General features: G+C 45.4%; 2 non-coding genes across 2 annotated transcripts; both read left to right on the top strand.

Annotated features, from left to right (window-relative positions):
* Positions 1-4,165: 4,165 nt before the first annotated feature.
* Positions 4,166-4,247, top strand: trnas-gcu. Its single transcript has one exon. It is a non-coding gene; the product is annotated as a tRNA-Ser (tRNA).
* Positions 4,248-7,490: 3,243 nt separating this feature from the next.
* On the top strand, positions 7,491-7,572 carry trnas-gcu. The gene has a single exon. It is a non-coding gene; the product is annotated as a tRNA-Ser (tRNA).
* The last annotated feature ends 5,170 nt before the right edge of the window (positions 7,573-12,742 follow it).

Below are 12,742 nucleotides of genomic sequence, written 5' to 3'. Positions count from 1 at the left end.
CAGTTTTTCAAAATACGCTCCACTGGAGCATCGACTCTTGGTGGATCCTCCAAAATTTTTTGCCCTTTAAGGGAAACCCGGGTTTTTTCCCTTAGGGGAAAAAAGGGGCCCCTAATTTCCAAAAGGGGGGGGTTTTTTGGTTTAAATTTTTAAAACGGGTGGGGTTTTTTTTGGGGGGGAAAAAATTTTTTTGGGTTTTTTGGGGAAAAACCCCTTTTTCCCGCCCTTTTTCCCCCCGGCCCCCTTTTTTTTCCCACCCTTTTTTTCCCCGTGTAAAACGGGGGGGGGGAAGAAAAGGGGGCCTTTTTGGGGCCCCCCGGGGGTTTGGGGGGGCCCCCGGGGCAAAAAAAAAATTTAAAAATTTCAAAAAAAAACCCGCCCCCCGGGGCCCGGGGGGGGCCTTTTAAAACCCCCCTTTTTTGGGGCCCCCCCAGCCCCTTTGCCTTTTTTTTTCCCCCAAAAAGGCCAAAAGGGACCTGTTTTTTTTCCCTTTTGAAGGGGGGCCCCCCCGGGGGTAGGGTGGGGGGCGGGGTCAACCCCGGGGGGGTTTTTTTTCCGGGGTGAAAAGGGCCCCCCCCTTTAAAAAGGGAAAAAACCCTTTTTAAAAAAACCCCCCCCTTTTGGGAAAAACCCCCAAAAATTTTTCCCCCGGGGGGAAAACCCCATGGTTTTTTTTTTTAAAAAAGGGGGGGTTTAAAAAGGGGAAACCCAAAGAAACAAAAATAACCCCAAAGAAAGATTTTCCCCCCCCCCCTTTGAAACCCTCCCCAAAAAAAAACCCCCGCGGGGTTTGGGGTTTGGAGGTTTTCCCCCAAACCCCCCCCCTTTTGAAAAAAGGGCCGGCCCCCCCCCCCCCGGCGGGGTTTTTCCCCCAAAAAAAACCCGGGATTGAAATTTTCCCCGGCCCCCCTTTTTTTTGGTTAAAAAAAGGGGCACAAACTCAGCGCTTTTTTTTAAAATTTCCTTGGGGGGGGCCCCACGCGGGGTTTTTTAAACCCAAAAAAACTGCCGAAAAAAGAAAGGGGTTTAAAAACCCCCCCAAAACCGGGAAAGGCGGGCCCCCAGTAAAAAATTTTTTTTTCAAAAAAAAAAAGGGGGAAAGGGGAAAAAACCCCCTTTTCAAGGGGAAATTGGGGAAAGAAAACCCCAAAGGGGGGGTTTGGGTTTTTTCCCTTTCGGAAATTTTAATTACAGGGAAATTTTTTTTTAAAGGGGCCCCCCCAAAAAAATTTTTTTTTTTCCCCGGGGCCCAAAGGGCCTTTTTAAAGGTTTTGGGGGTTGGGTGGGTTTTTGGGTTTCCAAAAAACCCCCCTTTAAATAAAAAAAAAAAACCTTTCCAAATTTCCCGGTTTTGTAAAGGGGAAAAATTTTCCCCTTCCCCCAAAGGGGAACGGTTTGTTTAAGGGCCAGGGGACCCTTTTGGGGCACCGCCCAAAATTTTTTAAAAACCCCCCCAAATTCGGGCCCCCCAAGCCCTTATTTGGCAAAAAAAAAAAAAAAACCCCTTTTTTAAATTTTAACCAGGGGAAATTTTGGGTGGGAAACCTCCCTTTTGGTAAAAAGGGGGGAACCGTTTAAAAAAAACCCCCCCCTTTTGGGTTTTAAAAGGAATGGGTTTTTTTTTTGGGGGGGAAAAAACCCCCCCAAAAAAGGGGCCCCCCTCCCCCTTTTTTGGGGCCCGGCCGAAATTTTTTAAAAAAAAGGGAAAAAGGGGGGGAAAAAGGGGGGAAGGGGGGGGGCCCCCAAAAGGGCAACCCCAACCTTTTGTTTTTCCCCCGGGGGGGGGAAAAAGGGGTTTTTCCTTTTGCACTAAAAGGGACAAAGGGGCCCCTTGGGGCCAAGTCCCCCTTTTTTTTTAAAAAGGTTTTAAAAAACCAAATTCCCTGGGGGAAAATTTTTTTGGGGAAACCAACCCCCGATTTGGGAACTCCGGGTCGGGGGGGGAAAAGGCAAAGGTTCCCCCCCCACGGGGGCCGGAATTTCCCTCCCGGGGCCCGGGGGGCCCGTAAACCCCCGGGAAAAAAGCCCCCGGGTTTGGGGAAAAAACCCCAAAGGGTTTATCCATAAAAAAAAAATTTTGTGCCCAGGGGGTTTTTTGGGGGGGCCCCCCTTTTTTTTTGGGAAAACCCCCAGAAGTTTTAAAAAAAGGGCCCCCCGGGGCCCCAGGGGGTTTTAAACTCCCCCGGGGGGCCTTTTTTAAAACGTTTTTTTAGTTTCAAATTTTGGCTAAAGGAAAAAGGGGGCCCCGGGCTTTTGGGGGAAATTGGGAAGGGGAAAAAACCCCCTTAAAAAGGCAACCTTTGGGTTTAAAGGCGGGGGTTTTTCCCCAAAGGGGGCCCGTTTCCCAAAAACCCCCGGGTTTTAAAACCCCCCCTTTCCGCCCGGTTTTAAAATTTTTTTAAAATTTGGGGTTTGGGGCCTTTTTCCCCCTCGGGCCAAAAACCCCCCCCAGGGAAAAGGGATTTTTTGGGGGGGTTCCACCCCCGGCCTGAAAAATTTGGGGTCCGGGGGGTCCCCCAAAAAAAAAAATTTTTAAAAAAAGCCAAACTTCCCCCGGGGGGCCCCCCAAAAAGGGCCCCCTTTAGGGGAAAAGAATTTCGCCCAAAAAGCCCCCGGTGGGGTTTTGCCCAAATTTTTTTTTCCCCCCCTTTGGGAATTTGGAAAGGGGGTTTCCGGCTAAAAATTTTTGGCGTTTTTGCGTTTAACCCCGGGGGTTTGTAAATTTAAAAAACCTGTTTTCAAAAAATTTTTATTTTTAACGCAAATTTGGAAAAGGGGCCCCTTGCTCCCGGGGGCAAAGATTTTAAATTTAAAGGGCCTGTTTTTCCCTTTTTTTTCCCCCGGGGGGGGGGGGCCCCCCCGGGGGGGGGCCCCAAAGGGAATATTAAAAACCCCGGCAGAAAAAACCCAAAACCCCCCCCGGGGAAATCTTTTTAAATGGGGGGTTTTCTTTGGGGCCCCGGGTTTTTCCTTTTAAAAAGGGAAAAAGGGGAAAAACCCCCCTTTGGGGTTTTTTTTTGGGATTTAAACCAAAAAAACCCTTAAAATTTTTTTTTCCCCCCGGGAAAAAAACCCCTTTGGGTTGGGGCCGGGGCCGGTTTTCTCTTGGGGGGTGTTGGCCCCCGGGGGGGCCCGGCAAAACGGCCCCCCCTTTTAATAAATGCCCCTTTTTTTTCCCAAAAGGGCTGGTTTGGGGCCAACCCGGTGCCCCGGGTTTTTGCCGGGGTTGGGGTTTTTTGGCCCCTTTTTTGGAAAATCCCTTTGGGCCCCCCGGGATAAAAAATTGCGGGGGGGAAAAAATTTTTCCCCCGAAAAGGTCCATAAAACCCAGGGAAAATAAAAAAAAACCCCCCCTTTTCTCGGAAATTTTAAAAAAGGGGGGAAGGCCTGGGGGTTAACCAGCCCCTGGTTTTTAAACCAGCCCCCCTTTTTAAAAAAAAAAAGCCCCGGGGGGTTTTAATTTTCAAAAATTTTTTGGGGGAAAAAGGGACCGGGGGGGCCCTTTAAAAACCCCTTAAAATTTTTGTTTCTGTGGGGCCCAAAAAGCCCCCTTTTTCGATTTCCCCAAAGGGGGGTTTTAAAAAAATAACCCAAGGTGGGCAAACCACCGGGAAAAAATTTGGGGAAAAGAAGAAAAACATTTTTTTGTAAAGCAAAAAATTTTAAAAAAAGGGCGGGGGGGGGTTTTTTTCCTCCAAAAATGTTAACCACAAGGATTGCCTCTACAAATGAGGCATCTTATTTTATCTCCTTAGGACAGAAGGTAAGGCGCCGTATTCAGGCGAGGCGGCAGTCCTCTCCATCGCAAGCGGTGTGGTAGGCGATGTGCACTGGGCGCTTTTCCGAAGGCTGGCAAGGCAAAAACCGTGCTGGAAGAGCTATCGCCCCCCTACTAAGTGCCACACACAGCACGAATACCTTGGTGCGTGGCGTGCGGGCAGCATAGTGGCACAAAGGAAGCATGCTGGGCCCATAACCCAGAGGTCGATGGATCGAAAGCATTTTCCGCTAGAGGTTTTTTTTTGCCAGGCTGGAAATACGACCTAGAATCTGGGTTTCGATCCGGTATCTAGAGCAAATAAAGGAGGCTTTCCGTCAAATGGCCCTTGCGGCCGAATGGTGGCTGGTCCGCTGCGTTTGAGACCGATATCCCAGCCTGACCAGAGACGAGGTGGCCGAGTGGTTAAGGCGATGGACTGCTAATCCATTGTGCTCTGCACGCGTGGGTTCGAATCCCATCCTCGTCGTGTGCTGCGTTTCATCCTCTTGCTGATTGAGTGCGTGATTTAGATGTTTCATCGACTCTTGTTGGCTTGTATAGCATGTAGAATAAAATTGCTGCGCTGCGCAGCGTGCCACACTGTTGGAGAAGTCGGAGCAGGCTTGTGCCCTTGCCAGCGGTTGAAAACGAGAGGCAAGGCGGCTACGGCTTCCGAGGCAGGTAGAAGATGTTTGGTGGCAGTTTGGAGTTCGGTTTTTCAAAATACGCTCCACTGGAGCATCAACTCTTTGGGTGGATCCTCCAAAATCTCGAGCTGTTCATGTGGAAAAAGATGCAAGTTGGTAACATTTGCCTTTGCATCCGTTCCCCATCCTCTACCTCCGTACCGGATCCTTTATATCTATCTCTTCTCTGAATGGGTAGGAAAGCTGATTGCTTTTGGTTGTAGAGGTGAGTTCAGGCAGATCCACTTAAGGTGCTGGACTAAGTGGCCGGTTTCTCTGGGGGCGTTGGTTTTGCGCCCCAACGCTTTAAAAAAAAAAAAAAAGTAATTAAAACAAACTTAAAAGCAACCAAAACAATGCCCCTGACCCTGTTTTTTCGACTGCCCTGAAAATGCTCTGCCCCTTTTTCCATGCGCTGCTGACACACACCCACGCACTTCTGACACACAGTCAACAAAGTTTCCCCCGAAATAAAAGGTCTAGAATAAGAAACCTTGCCTGTTTTTTTCTAGCAAGTGTGGAGAGGGGCAAGCTTGCGTCAAAGGTAGATGGTAGCATGGCCGGCGGTCTAAGGTGCTGGATTAAGGCTCCAGTCTCTTCGGGGGCGTGGGTTCGAATCCCACCGCTGCCAAACTTTTTGTGCATAAAGGAACACTCCAAACGCCCCCGTTACACAACTACAGTTCCACCTTGTGGTGAACAGCATAACTGGGGCAATGTGACTGTCAAATTACCGGTCGGCGTGGTTTACAAGAAACTTGGTAACGCCATAAGGTAAGATGTGTGTTTTCCTTTGCATTTCCACGTCGGCTTTTAGAAGGCAGGAAGCCCCTAATGCTAAAGCAGCATCTCCTGAGCCCCTGGAATTCAGATAGGTACTTTAAAGAAGAACTGCCCCTGGGACTGGCAATACAAAATCGGAAAAAAAAAAAACCCAAAACCTTGCGCAGGGCCCGGTTTTTGGGGAAGAGAGGTTTTCCTGGTGACCGTGACCATAGAACTGTAGGTGCCGCATCGTGGGATCAGAAGCTCCCAAATACCCGCCCCGGCTCAGGGTTCTATTTCACAGTATTTGTAAAGCCGCCCCTTGTTTTAAAATGCTCTTGTTTTCCAATGTGGGTGTCTTTTTGTTTTTTTTTCGGTCGCTGAAAAAAAAGAGGCAGTCCCCATCTGGTAGCGGGCTGAGCGGTCTAAAGGCGCTGGATTTAGGCTCCAGTCTCTCTGGAGGCGTGGGTTCGAACCCACCGCTGCAATTTTGCGAGAATCGGCACACTGCTGGCAACTACTTGCCGATTGTTATCAATGCCAACCCTTTTGCGTTTTACATGTCAACACAGGAGTCCCTTAAGGGAAAAAAAAATAGGATTTGCTAAGCCCGTGTGTTCTGCACAACTTAGTTAGATATAGAATTCCATGAATTTGTGAAGGCATAAAGGCCCCGAGAAAGTGTTTCGGAAAGGTAGCGTCTGCTTGCATAGAGAGTACAATTAAATGGAAAATGCCACGTTAGTCAACCAAGAGGGCAAAGGTCCGTGCTCTTTCTTGGCTCTGATCTAACAGTTGACTGTTATATGCTAGCAGGAACCAGCCCTGCAGCCAACCAAACCCCTGCGGGCCCACCTTGCATCGTACAGAAAGCACTGATGGTTTCAACCGACACAGCGGCCAAGATCTGGCTCGTTGGTCTAGGAGTATGATTCTCGCTTCGGGTGCGAGGGGTTTCCAAATCCGCCCGAGCCCGCCCCCCTTTTTAAAAAAATAAATAAAAAGCAAACCATCCCGTGTGTTTAGCTAAAAGTTCTCCAGGATTTCGTGTGACAAGCGCACCCCGAGAGCCAAAGCGGTTTCTTGTTGGCTCAAAAAGCAGTTAAGTTAAACGTCTGTCTCTCTCTTTGGAAAAGCAGACAAGGTCCCCCAATTTTGACAGACCCCGTCGCGATCCAAAAGGAATGCTGGAGAGTCTGCAAAATCTGCCCCCCCACTGAACCCCATTGGTCAGGCAATACGGCACGCCGGGATTGCAATAAATTTCCCGCAAAAGAAGAGAAAGCCCCCGTTTACCCGCTGCATTGCTAGAATTTTCAACAGCACAAAAACAGCAGGGAAAAGACGTCCCTGGGTGGGCTCGAACCCCAACCTTCCGGTTTTTAACAGCCAACGCGCTAACCGATTGCGCCACAGAGACGACGGCTGCCCGGCTGCCCGGCTTGCTGTGACCGTGGGGAACCCCTGCAGAAATTCATCTTGCTCAACCGTGGCAAGCGTTATTCACTGAGGTTGCCTCTACCAAAGGAGGCCTCTAACCTTAACCCCCTCAGGACCCTTTTTGGCGTGTGCACAGGCCGCGCCACAAACGAAACTACTGTGGTTTTTGCGGCCATGGGGCAGAATGGAACCGGAGCAGAGGGTGCAGCGGAAGCGGGGGCTGGGCCTAACCCAGAGGTCGATGGATTCGAAACCATTCTCTACTAAAGATTTTTGCCGGGCAGGGGAAAGAACCCAGGATCTGAGTTTAAATCCATTGTCAAGAGCAAATAAGGGTTTTGAGGCAAAGGGTTTTTTTGGGGCCAAATGGTGTTGGGTCAATTGATTTCTCCTGCTGCAAATGTGTTAACCACCAAGGATTGCCTCTACAAATGAGGCATCTTATCTTAGGACAGAAGGTAAGGCGCCGTATTCAGGCGAGGCGGCAGTCTTCTCCATCGCAAGCGGTGTGGTAGGCGATGTGCACTGGGCGCTTTTCCGAAGACTGGCAAGGCATAAAGCGTGCCTACTAAGTGCCACACTCAGCAAGAATACCTTGGTGCGTGGCGTGCGGGCAGCATAGTGGCACAAAGGAAGCATGCTGGGCCCATAACTCAGAGGTCGATGGATCGAAAGTATTTTCCGCTAGAGGTTTTTTTTGCCAGGCTGGAAATACGACCTAGAATTTGGGTTTCGATCCGGTATCTAGAGCAAATAAAGGATGCTTTCCGTCAAATGGTCTTGCGGCCGAATGGTGACTGGTCCGGTGTGTTTGAGACCGATATCCCATCCTCACCAGAGATGAGGTGGCCGAGTGGTTAAGGCGATGGACTGCTAATCTGTTGTGCTCTGCACGCGTTGATTCGAATCCCATCCTCGTCGTGTGCTGCGTTTCATTCTCTTGCTGATTGAGTGCGTGGTTTAGATGTTTCATCGACTCTTGTTGGCTTGTATAGCATGTAGAATAAAATTGCTGCGCTGCGCAGCATGCCACACTGTTGGAGAAGTCGGGGCAGGCTTGTGACCTCTGCCAGCGGTTGAAAACGAGAGGTAAGATCGCTAGGACTTCCGAGGCAGGTAGAAGATGTTTGGTGGCAGTATGGAGTTCAGTTTTTCAACTGTTCCTGCAATATATCTCTGTAACAGTATGACAGTTGTAACAATACCTTCTGGTAAACTGTGGGGAACTCATTTATCTCTTTTGGGACTGCACAGCTAAAGTAACAATTTTTCCACCCAGGATTCACATCTTTTCCCTGACACTCAGGACTCACTTTCAGATTATAATTAAGGTTACAGGTAAATGATAATATTAAGGGGGCTATTTACTAAACTCTGGTCTGGCTTTTTTGGGTCGAAATTAGAATTTTTCATTTTTTTTCAAAAAAACTCAAGTTTTTTGAGATTTATTAAAGCCTGATGCAACAAAAAAGCCAGAATCCAAAAATCCACCATCTCAGACCTGCCATGGTTGTGTACAGTATAAGTCAAAGGCAGAGGTCCCTATCCTATTTTGAAGTTTTTGTTTGGTCTGAGCTGGATTGTTTGCGGCAAAAATCCATAAAAATTCTGGCTTTTCAGGAAAAGCCAGAAAAACAGGCGATTGTGCAAAAATTCCCCAAAAAATTGTACGATTTAGATTTTTGCTAAATTTTATCAAGTTTTTAAACGTAACTGATTAAATCAAGCTTTTTTAAATACAAATAAGGTAAAATCGAGTATGGGAGTTTTGTCATGGTTTTTTAATTTAAAAAAAGAATTCAGATTTTTTTTAATAACCCTCCCCATGCAGCTTTTTGTCTATTATATGGTACATCCAGTATAGTTATGAAGCTACAAGCTTTTACTCATTGTTGGAAATCAGAAGAAATCAGAAGTCCCATTTCGCTTCCCCCGAAAAATGAAGGTGAGACATAGAAATCATGTCTCTGGATTATCTGTACATTAATAGGGCAGTGTTGGTTTTACCTTGAAGAACAACCATGCGGATGATACTATGAGAGTGCATGTAGCTCTCCATCATGTAATGTTGCACCCCTGCATGTTCCTGCGTTACATAGTTACATAGTTAAATTGGGTTGAAAAAAGACAAAGTCCATCAAGTTCAACCCCTTCAAATGAAAACCCAGCATCCATACACACACCCCTCCCTACTTTCACACAAATTATATAATTATATTTACCCATACCTATACTAACTATAGAGCTTAGTATCACAATAGCCTTTGATATTATGTCTGTCCAAGAAATCATCCAAGTCCCTCTTATAGTCATTAACTGAATCAGCATCACAACATCACCCGCCAGTGCATTCCACAACCTCTCTGTCCTGACTGTGAAGAATCCCCTACGTTGCTTCAAATGAAAGTTCTTTTCTTCTAGTCTGAAGGGGAGGCCCCTGGTACGGTGATCCACTTTATGGGTAAAAAGGTCCCCTGCTATTTGTCTATAATGTCCTCTAATGTACTTGTAAAGTGTAATCATGTCCCCTCGCAAGCACCTTTTTTCCAAAGAAAACAACCCCAACCTTGCCAGTTTACCATAATTTAAGTCTTCCATCCCTCTAACCAATTTAGTTGCACTTAGTCTCTGCACTCTTTCCAGCTCATTTATATCCCTCTTAAGGACTGGAGTCCAAAACTGAACTGCATACTCCAGATGAGGCCTCACCAGGGACCTATAAAGAGGCATAATTATGTTTTCATCCCTTGAGTTAATGCCCATTTTATGCTAGACAGAACTTAGTAGCCACAGAATGACACTGCCCAGAATTAGACAACTTGTTATCTACAAAAACCCCTAGATCCTTCTCATTTAAGGAAACTCCCAACACACTGCCATTTAGTGTATAACTTGCATTTATATTATTTTTGTCAAAGTGCATAACCTTGCATTTATCAACATTGAACCTCATTTTCCAGTTTGCTGCCCAGTTTTCCAACTTAGACAAATCACTCTGCAAAGTGGCAGCATCCTGCATGGAACCTATAGTTCTCCACAATTTAGTATCATCTGCAAAAATAGAAACAGTACTTTCAATGCCCACCTCCAGGTCATTAATAAACAAGTTGAAAAGCAAGGGACCTAGTACAGAGCCCTGCGGTACTCAACTAACAACACTGGTCCAATTAGAAATCCTTCCATTTACCACGACTCTTTGTAGTCTATCTTTTAGCCAGTTCTCTATCCAGGTACAAAACTATGTTCCAGACCAACAGTCTTTAATTTAACCAGTAACCTTTTGTGTGGCACTGTATCAAATGCTTTAGCAAGTAAATCACATCCACTGGCATCCCAGAATCGAGGTCTCTACTTACCTTCTCATAAAAAGTAATTATGTTAGTCTGGCAAGATCTATTACGCATAAAACCATGCTGGCACCAACTCATAGTATTATGATTTGCTATGAAGTCCAGTATCTTATCCTTTATTAACCCTTCAAAAAGCTTTCCTACCACTGACATCAGACTAACTGGCCTATAGTTTTGAGGCTGAGAACGGGATCCTTTTTTAATAGAGGCACCACATTAGCAATTTGCCAGTCTCTCTGCACTATGCTAGACCTCAATGAATCCTGAAAAATTAAGTTAATTAAGAGGTTTGGCAATCACAGAGCTAAGCTCGTTAATTACCCTGGGATGAATACCATCTGGTCCCGGACATTTGTTTATCTTAACATGTTCTAGTCTCTTTTGAATTTCCTCATGTGTGAACCATGCATCATTAGTTGTATTACTAGAATTGGGACTATTAAGAAGGAAACCTTCATTAACTGGTTCCTCATTTGTGTAGACAGATGAAAAATATGAGTTCAGTATGACTGGAAATCCTATTTTGCAGGAAAAGTTTGTGAAAGACCATTTCTGTAAGGTACATATAGAGTTAGTTTTTAGAGATAGGAGTAAATAAACCTGGCTGACCTGCACAGAGCCATGGAAGCAAATCCCACCAATAATCCTCCAGCATCTAGTGGGAAAATTCCCAGGATAGTATAGAATATTAAAGCAGTAGCCATTTCAGATTAATTCCCTTTGGGGAATGTTTGGGAATGAGATGTTGAACAGGCATGTGTCCAGATACTTTTGGTTATGTACTGTAACATGGTTTCAGTACCAAATAAAGAATGTGAAGATGAAGAAATTGGTTTCATTGATAGCCCCATACAGCAGTTTCCAAGGAGGAAGAGGGAACATTCTCAGAAACACCTGGGAATCCTCTATATATACAAAATAAAGAGTATGTTATGGTCTCCTGGGAGGTAGTATAGGGTCTAGCACTAACATGAGGTTCAATATTAACAGGATGTAAGACGCTCCAGTTCCATACCTCCCGGCATGTCTCTTCCCGACTTCTAATGCGCAGGTGCGCATTTCCGGTTTTTGCACAATAGGTGCCTTTGGAAGTTGGTGTGTTGACACTGGGCATCATGACTTCATCCTGCGGTAGAAAAGTTTATATCAAAAACTATATAAGTCCCAAGGCCTCTTAAAGTAAAAACAAATGAATTTATTGATGTTCACATTAAAAGAGTATCTTGTACATACCACACCACATATATCCCACCTTACGCATTTCGCACCCTCCGGCGCTTAGTCATGGGTGTATATGGCCCATACACCCATGACTAAGCGCCGGAGGGTTTTTGATATAAACTTTTCTGCAGTTGATTGCCTTGGGAACTGGGGCGGGTCCCATCGGCCTGGCTAAATAACTATATGGACTCCCGATTTTTGAATTGATTCATCCTGCGGTGCCAAATTTGAATCCTGGGAGCCAAATCCGCTTTAAAAGGCCAGTGCTCCAATTTTAAAATGCCTCGGCTGGTTCCAGTTTGCTGTTCCTGCTGAAGCATTCATTGTGACTTTGAATTCCTGTTTTTTGACTTCTGTCTGATCCTTGACTATGATTCCTGCTGCCTGCCCTGAACTTCTCGCCTGACTTCGACTACGTCTTTTCTTAACCCTTGCCGGTACCTCGCTTACGGACTTGTTACGCACCTCCTTGTCGGCTTCCGCAGCAGAAAGCCATGGGCCCCAAAAGGGTGTCGATGAACACCGGAACCCACAGACTTACCTTTGCGTCCGCAGGTACTTTCGCTGAACAAGGTTCCAGATAACGTGGTCATTACACAGGACACCTTCATAGGACCATTTCATCACAGCCCACTGAGGTTGTGCCTCCTGACTCCTGCAAGGAGAGCATGGCTTACATTCAGCTCTTTCTGTTCTTATTATTTTGGAGAAAAGAATTTTACACTGCATTATGCTCTCACTCAATAACATGGCAGCAGTGGTTCTTAAAACAATAATGTTACTGTTTTGGAGCAGGAAAGCAGTATAGTGGAACAGTAGTTTATGACATTCAGCCCCTAACAGTCCACAGTAAGTCGGGTACTGATAACTTTTGAAAAAAAAATTGGAATTGGTCCACTTGATGTAAGTAAATAAAATATTGTAATAGTAGTAGGATAATGTTACTTAAGGTACATGTCATTTGACCAAACTTGTTACTGACTAATGCCCAAGATAAACATACATTCATTAGCACAAACAGTGTTGTTCACAGAATGAATAAGCTCAAGCATCACATGGGAAATACCTGGTTACCCCCCTCTCCCATCTCCATGCACTTTTTCCTCAGGGATTTGTTTTTTTTTTTTACTGAAATCCAAATTTTTCTCACTATTTTAATAAAAAAAAGTCCTGACCAAACTCCCATCCACTATTTTACCATCTTTATCATTTTAAAAACTCAAAAAATTCAGTTTGATAAAATCTTGAACAATTTGTGTAAAAATACGAAAAACTCAAAAGTTCATACCTGAAACACTCAAATTCATTGTGATATCGGGCAATTTTTTTTTTATGTTCAGATTATCATATGAAACCCAGTGCAGAGCATGAAATCTTCAAACTGGAAATGAGCCCTCTACCATTGCCTTATACAGGACTTTGATAGGTTGGAGACCTGTCAATATTTTCAGATTCTGACTTTTAGCAGCCTCGGGGTATAATAAATTTTGAAAAAATTTAGTTTTTTCCCCTCTAAAAAA

The sequence above is a fragment of the Xenopus laevis genome, chromosome 7L (genome assembly GCF_017654675.1).
Source record: "Xenopus laevis strain J_2021 chromosome 7L, Xenopus_laevis_v10.1, whole genome shotgun sequence".
In the NCBI taxonomy this organism is placed as follows: Eukaryota; Metazoa; Chordata; class Amphibia; order Anura; family Pipidae; genus Xenopus; species Xenopus laevis.
The sequence above is the reverse complement of the archived record's forward strand: the minus strand, read 5'-3'. Positions and strand labels throughout refer to the sequence as shown.